Source organism: Morone saxatilis, unplaced genomic scaffold (genome assembly GCF_004916995.1).
Source record: "Morone saxatilis isolate NCDOM2014 unplaced genomic scaffold, NCSU_SB_2.0 Contig24, whole genome shotgun sequence".
NCBI lineage: Eukaryota > Metazoa > Chordata > Actinopteri > Moronidae > Morone > Morone saxatilis.
In genome coordinates this window covers 4,588,120-4,596,430 of record NW_023339807.1, presented here as the reverse complement: position 1 = coordinate 4,596,430, position 8,311 = coordinate 4,588,120, and the positions used below count along the sequence as shown (strand labels likewise).

General features: G+C 40.7%; 1 protein-coding gene across 1 annotated transcript in view; it reads left to right on the top strand.

Moving 5' to 3' along the window:
* Positions 1-8,311, top strand: part of oxr1a (oxidation resistance 1a) — a gene marked incomplete in the record, with an annotated part of 146,826 nt that overhangs the window by 102,942 nt on the left and 35,573 nt on the right.

The following is an 8,311-nucleotide window of genomic DNA, read 5'->3' as shown; positions in this document are numbered from 1 at the left end:
TCTAAACCACTTTATTTGGAGGTAAAGCCAAGTTAGTGTACCTGTAATGTCTGTAATAACATAATTATCCCTCATTGCACTGGAAAACTTTGTGGATGCACAACTACCACAAGTACTGAAGGTCAAAGATGAAACATGGAGTCGGTCTGTAAACTGTGATGGACGTTTACAAAGGTCATTTTACTGTTCACTTGTATGTTCTCTTCCAAATAACTTTGTCTAACCTAAGGGTTCTGTTTTAAACCTGTATGATATTCTGAAAGCTTGTATCTGACTTCTTTTCACCACTCTCATTCCCATATCTCTGTTTAACTTGGCCAATAAAACTGAACTGAACCTAGACTTAAAAGTGTCTAAATGTCTTGCTCAATAGAGACTGAGGGACTTTTTCTCAGCCATTGTTGCCAAAGCTGGGTGGAAACAATTAGAGAGCATAAAAAACCTGCATCGCAGAACCAATCCAAAGTCTTTAGGGCGGTGACATGGCGGTAGTGTTTCAATATTCAGCACTGTTTTAAGTAAGGTGTGTCCTTTAAAGTAAGGGTCCACAGACAATTGCTAGGCACTGAGGTCTCGGATTGTCCGGTATCGTTAGACTAACAAAAAAGTAACCAAGTTGTGATAAACTGGAATTATTCTTTAATGTTGAGTCATGTTGAATTTTTTGGCCTGAACCTCCCAACCCACACTGTTTCAGTCTATTGCAGTGCTCTCAGCAGAACTGGCACAGCAAAGCTCTCATTACATTTTGTATAGTGGCACTAGAGAGCAGTTTTTAGGGGAAGGACTGTCTGGATTCCAGTTTGTAGGCTGGGCGAACAAAGGAGGAGGTTGTCAGCATTCATGAGGTTGTCATTATTGCCAACAATATGATCAGTCAGATAGAAGTACAAACTGTGTAGCGAGTTGTAGTAAAACAGCAGTCATAGCACTCAGTTGCCCTAAAATGTGTATTCACTTACAACATGTATTGCTGGGGTATCACTTGAAATATTTAGCCTTATAGTGGAATGGCTTCAGGGAGGCAATGTCGGTTGGTCTGTCTGTCTTTTGGTCGGCCACCACGCTGGCCCACACTGAAATATTTCAACAACTATCAGATAGATGACAATGAAATTTACACAGACGGTTCCCAGACGATGACTCCTAAAGACTTTGGCAATTCCCAAGTGCCGCCACGAGAATGGAATTTGTGGCTATACTGTGAAATTTCCCAACAAATATTGGATGAATTACCATGAAATACACACATCCATGTCACCCTCAGGACAAACTGGTCATCCCCTGGTCATCATCACCATCATCAGGTCAAAACTTTTTATTTGTCCAATACTTTGCTTTATGACAATATACGTGCAAAACTAATGACATTCCCATCAGCATCAGCTGTACTTTGTCTTTAGTGCTAATTAGTAAATTGGAGTGATCATGGCATGGCAAACAGCCGCATGTTAGCATTGTCATTTTGAGCATGTTATCATGCTAGCATAGAATGGCTGCAGCCTCTTAGTCTTGATTCGATGCATTGAGGGACACATTTTTCTATAAAACTTTTATTTATTCAGCTGAAGAAGACAAACTCTTTTTAATGTTAAGTGTTCTTGAAAGACAAGGAGCCATATAGGAACTTCCTCAATGAAAATTTCTGAAAAGGGCAAAATTCTGATTTCAGCAAATCAGCAAATATCTGATTGAGAAACAAGTAAACAAGACTACAAATCTGAGCAAGCATGCAGTGCCACCTTTCTGTACTTGACAGATTCCGATGCTACAAGCACGTTTTAGTCTGTACCAAAAATATATTGCGGTTCAGTACCCAACCCACAAGTTATCCTCAGTTTTACATGTTTTATAAATGCTTGTTTTGTGTATATGAGTGAGGTATGATCCAGATGTGCTACCAACACTTATGAAGAAGATAAAGGCCACTAATGTCAGAGCCAAGGTCTCTCAGTGTCACCGGTCTGCAGGTTGAACGGATTTCTGCCGGGCTTAGAGGAAACATGGTGGGCATTAGAGGACTTGTGGACATTAGATGAGTCATACGCTTAGCACCAGGTGTGTGCGTGTGTGCACACAGAGAGACACACACATCGGCGGCAATCTTAACTCTGCACCCTCCCGGTGTCAGTCAGTCACTCTGATTGCATTATTCACTGCTGGGTAGGAGAGGAGATCCCACTGTTTCAGCTCTTTCACAGCTCCCTCTCTGTGAGTAGGAGAACAAGTCAATGGATGATGGAGGAATGATGGGATTGGAGGGGTGTGTGGATGTTAAAAGGGATGGAGGAGGGGATAGAGGGGAATGCATGTGGAGAAGATGGACTGATAGATGGGTAGAAGAGCAGCCTCATACATGGCCCAGATGTCAGCATCTCTATTGCACATGCTCCACCTACATGCTGGAGCCTGTGATTCTGGTTTAAAATGAACAAGTGTGAAAAAAATTCAGTTAGATCATTGAGAGGATGAACCTTCCCAGTATTTTGTTCAAATGTTGAATGCCCAGGATAAACACCCAAAGGCACTCACCCAGATTTCAAGTACAAAGCTGACTCATCTCAACTTCACCAATTTATTTTGGCAATGTCAACATGTGTGCTACCTTTTTTGCCTCCTGTGTATTCAACATTGGAAACTGTTTCAGTTACATTTGAACCCTAACCATGTATTACTGGCCATAGGGTGATACATGACTTGTGTTATTTTTAACACAGTTTGAAATGTGACATCTTCATTAAAATCAGCCCTTAGAAAGGGTTTGAGCAAGATCATGCCATTGTGACAATAACCCTTTAAAAAAACCAAGGGCAGGATCAATGCTATTAGCAGGCCTCTCATTTTTAGATTTTATAAGTTGTGTCAACATTTATTCTGATAGTAAGACAAACTTCAAAAACAACCTTTCACTTTTACTTTTAGTGAGTGAAATACTACTCTGTATCATTTTGATATCTAAAAAAATGACATGTTGTTGGTGTTTAAAAATACCAATAGTATATAGTAATAGTCTGTCGCTCAATACATTTTTTTGCATTAGCTGCCTGTGCATGTCATTTTCCAACCCTGTACGTGATAGCCAGATATCAGCCAAGTAGTAACTATGAGCGGATGCTAGTAGATTGAACTATAATCAAAATTGTTCAGTTATACTGTACACCACATTAATATGTTAATCACTTAAATCTGAATCTTTGGACATTCAGAGGTGAGCAGCAGATTGTCCTGTCAGTTTGTGGCTCAACTTCGAAATCAAAAGTATTTGACCGCCTCCCAGAAAATCCTGGCTCAAATACTGCTTAAGTTTTGCATTTCTAAATCATAGTTAGCTAATAATAGTATCTTTTTGCTTTGCTGGTTCCTGTGTGTCATTAGGCCCCTGTATATGTGTTGGTATATCAGTGGAAAGGCTATAACAGCATGAAGCAGGAGGTCAAAACCTGGCATAAGGAGGGATCCATCAGAGCTTGAAAGTAAGACAGCAAATTTGTTCTGTGTCCCCTTGAAAGGGACAGAATAATGTGACTTTCTCCCCACTTATAGAGGGTCTAAATTTAGGTCTGCAAACCTTCAGCAAGATTGTAGTTGCACACAATACACATGCCATTAGGATAGTAACGACAAAGTCACCATGGCAACTGTCATGCTAAAGCCGGGCTTCATCCTTCATTATAAAATGAGGAGCGATAGCTGCTTTGATATGGCATTATGGGTGATTAAACCGTACGCTGTTGAGTTTTATTTCCAGTTTGATGACGACACAGTTGATTCATTGCACTGATTATGGTTTCTCTTTAACTCTTCTCCAGCTTTCCCATATTTTTTGCTTTTTTTTTTTTGCTTTCCCATTTTTCATTGATAATATGAGGTGGTCTCAGTGTAGAAACAGGTCTTGCATGAAACTGTGGACCAGCCAACACCTGTGAAAGGTTACCTTTAAACACCTTTCTGCTTAATAATCTGACCAAGAAGCCGTAGCTATGAGATTGCAACTTATTTCCTTGGTCGACCTTTTGCAGTAGCACTCATAGATTTGCTCTCATGTTCCATTCTTAATGTTCTTACCAAGACGCCAGCGGACTCTTTAATGGAGCCATTAGTCTTTGGTTGTCCAGCCGACTGCCCTTGTTGAATCTGTGTGTCCTCTCCTGTTCAACAAGGTGACTAGATGTCAGTCACTCTCAAGATGGCTGCCACGGCCTTCCTCTACCCTTCTGCTAGAAAGGACAGATGTCATTCTAAGAGGAAGAAGCTTAATTATTTATCCCCAGTTTGAGATGAATAATGGGTATTATTGATCCGGAGGATAAGAAGATAGCGTACACCTGTCATTAGTGGCTATGAACCTGATTGTGATTACTCTCTCTTTCCCTTCCCCTTCCTCCCTCGTTCTGCTGTCAAAGTGTCAATAACAGGTCTTTATCAGTGGGTCACATTTGCATGTCCCCTGTCCTCTGCCACTTAATTGAGTTAGAGATAGCTCCTCTTACAGTACAATCAATAGCTGCCCCTCTTAGGTTTGGTGGAGTCACATGTACGTGTGCCATTTTAGCAGATCCTTGGTTGTTCTGTGACAAATGAAGCTAGTTGTGTTTCTAATATTACTTTCCCATGTAAATGAAGCGATTAATTAAACTTAAAAGGCAAACTTGAATCATGCTATTATTGCACTACATTTGGTGCCAAGATCAGCCCACCACCTGGCGTTGCCAGTGTTTACTTCATTGAACACTAGATATTTTTACCCGTATTGATTTGGCTGAGCTCCTGATACAAGAACTACCAGAGCAGCTATATGATACAGGAGTCAGCAGCTGTTATTGGTCTGGCTAAGCTTTAAAATATCTAGTTTGTAGGGCAAAAAGCAGAGGTTTCTTCCATATAAGCCAAATATGTGACCTTATATTGCAGACTGGTTAAGAAACTCCTATAAAAACAGTATCTGAGCAGCTGTAAATGTCCTGTAGACCTGAATGTCATATAGGCTGGTGTTGTGCTGAGCAACAGAGGAGCTATAAAGCTAAAAATAAATAGTTCATGGATGAGACGGTAACAAATAGCACCTAGGGAGAATCGATGCTCTGTGCTGAAGCCGCCTGGATGAAAGGCTCTGACACTGTAGGAGCCCTTATGATTATTAACTCCTTATATTCCTAACTCAAAGACAACTCCTTTTGTCCCTTAAAACAAGACTTTGAGTTTTAAATCTTAAATGCCAGCCATGTACCAAGGACATCACACAAACAAATGCTGAACAGAGGATTGTAAATGCTTTCAGGGTGGGATGATTGATGATTGCCTTTGACACACCACAGTAATGCTTTTTGAATGGTTAGGGTGTACTTTAAAGTTATTATCCTGCTTGTTATGGCTTTGTTGTAAATACACTGAATGCGTGTTTGTGTAGAGTCACAGGGACTTTGCCACTCGGGGGTCTGATCTCTGTGACGCCTGCTGTCCTCTTTCAGACAGCATATTTATCAAGCTGACATGCTGCTGTTGTCTGAGTGAACAGTACGACTCCCTTTGCAGAGCTGATGAGATGACAAATCACGAATGGGCCTTGCTACGGTCATAAGACGTCTAAGAGCAGTTGTTAATGATACAGTTCAGAGGAGATGTTTGAGATGGGACACATAACTGTCACCACATCCTCCTTATGTCTTTTTTGTGGTTTTGCCTCACCCGTTTCTTTTAGTCACTGTGGTGGGAGGCACCAAGGTGCTTTGTAGCAAATGAAGTATCCTGGTTTTGACACTTATCTTGGTTATGATCCAACCTTGGATAGGGTGTTTACATGTAACGTAGAGAAACCTGGTTATTCAGCATGCAGGTTTTTGATCATCTGCATCAGTAGCAGCATCTCTTTGAATCCTCAACATCGTCACTCAGTCATTCCTGTATAAACTGAGTTGCTTCAGCAGTTGAGGATGAACCCAGTTTGTTTTCTGGATTTGGCTTCTCAATCTTATCATTAGTAATGGAAGACAAAAAACAATGCTGTCAATTCTTAACATTAGTGCAGTTTGCAGACCATCACTGCATTGTTTATAACCAAATGTTTTGCTGACTGACTACTGTTTAACTATGTACCTGTGCACATGGCAGGCAGTGATCCGAAACCTAGACTAAACCTGACAGCCATGAGTCCATGAGCTTTGTCCATGTCTTCACTGCGGTGGTTGCTGTGCAACCAGCCTTTAACTTAATCACTACTTTGAATTATTGAATTAAATGTTGCCTAATGAACAAGCAGTGAAAATCTAAAGGTATCAGATAGCATTTTGAAATGATTTGTTTCTAGAAAATGATTAAATTAACATTTAATCTAGCTGGGCAATTGAATCATCTCAACACTGGCGTTATTGTGCATCTCCACTTTGACCCTTCAAAGAGATCTGTCTGAGAATACAAAACAAAAATAGACATCTGGATTAACAGCCGGTCTATGTGTGAATCATTGTCATTTTTCACTTGGCCATTGCTTCACCGATACTGATATATGACAATAGTTATTTTGTTTTCAGTCTTTGTAGTATAATTGTCTGTGGTGGTGTTTGAGGGGGAAAGGAAATGTAAAGGTTTACCTTTGGTCCTCACTTCCCTTTAATCCATCTGCAACCAGTAGCCTAGAATAGTCTTCTCGACCCATCCCATCATCATGTGCAGTGTACACTGGCTCACCATGAAACCTGTGTTGTGAAACTACTATCTCAGTCAGCCCTGCACAGCCTTCCCACCCAATCCATACTGCACAATGACTCCCTGCTCTGCGTTGTTCATTGTCGTCCAAACAAAGTTGCACACATTGCTGAGTCAGGGAGACTGTATCCCAGCAGCATGACTGACCTCGGATCTGATTAGTTTGTTCCCCCAGAGGGTAGGGCTTCCAAATCCAGTGTAGCCTGCAATCTGGGCCTTGGTTTAGCACTCTCAGCCCAAATGTATCCAACACTAGTTCAGTCTAGATTAAAGGGACATGAAGAAATGTGTAAGAAATCCCCCCCTGATGACAGGACTGTTAATCAGACATAACCGTTATTTCAACAGCTGCTGAGATTGCTGGATTTCAAAACTCTCTTTGCAGACAGTTTTTGGTTTCAAAACCAAAACTACTTTTATGTATGAGATACTCCTTCCCCATCTTTTTTAATTGCCCAACAGTGGAGGATGGAGCTACAAGCAAGTGACCAGCATCACAAGACCTTTCAGCTCCAAACGTTAAAGGGCTGTGCTCTCAAACCAAAACATGTGACACAGCAGTATTACTGTTGCTGTACTGTCATGGTGATTAGCCTTTTACTTGCTGTTCCTGCAGGATTTCTGCCATCATTAGCTGGTCTTTTTTTATCATACATCTTTATTACACTAGGAGTGTTTTTCCAGAGACGTTGTATCAATGTTGTTGTTATTTCTCTGGTTGCCTGAAGTGGTGCTGCTTCAGCCATAGCCTCAATATGGATGGTTGTTTGGCCGAATTCATTCATTAGATTTGTAAACAATTCAAATAACCATGATCATTAATCATTTTAAACCCTATATTTGGTATCACACACACACATTGACAACATTAGGCTGAAGTTGATTAGAAATGAAGTACAGTACACATCCAACATGTCTTGGAGTTTTCTGCAGGTTTTGTTTGAATGTCTCTTCTCTCTGAGAACGCACTCACTCCTGCAGTGTTTTTCCCACGACTGAGATGAAATACACTACATATTGTATTTAACACTGATTTCTTCACAAACCAGTCCACAGCTACATTGTTCCTGTCCCCAGCCTTGGCCCCACTCCTCAGAAGATGCTCAAGCTAACAGGCTAAATAACACACTTTGAATATTTGTGCTGCTGAGTGCTTGATTTGCTTGGCTTTCGGAGCCACAAATTCCTGGGATGATCCCATATGGCTCTGTTGTTCTTGCTAAATCAAGTACACTTTGTATATTTCAAATTTGTGAAATATTAATTCTTGAGAGCTCTGTTTTAAGCCCAAACCCATGCACACTTCATTTCTGAGTTAATTAAGGACTTGGTCTCATGAAATGCTGCATGACACCCATGTAATACAGGGAAAGATTTGAAAGCTTCTAATCTTTCACTTCACAATGACTTGTGTTGTTACCTGCAGACAAAATGGTCTGTTTTTGGAGCTTGAGTTAGTGCACGTCACTGTTGATATTTACTCTGAAAACCTTCACTGGTTGCTAGCATCTTCTGAATTTTCTGCTTCTTCCCCTCAATGTTGTTATTGTGTTGACATGATCTGATCCTGATCATGTCATGTGTGACTGCCTGACACACACACACACAC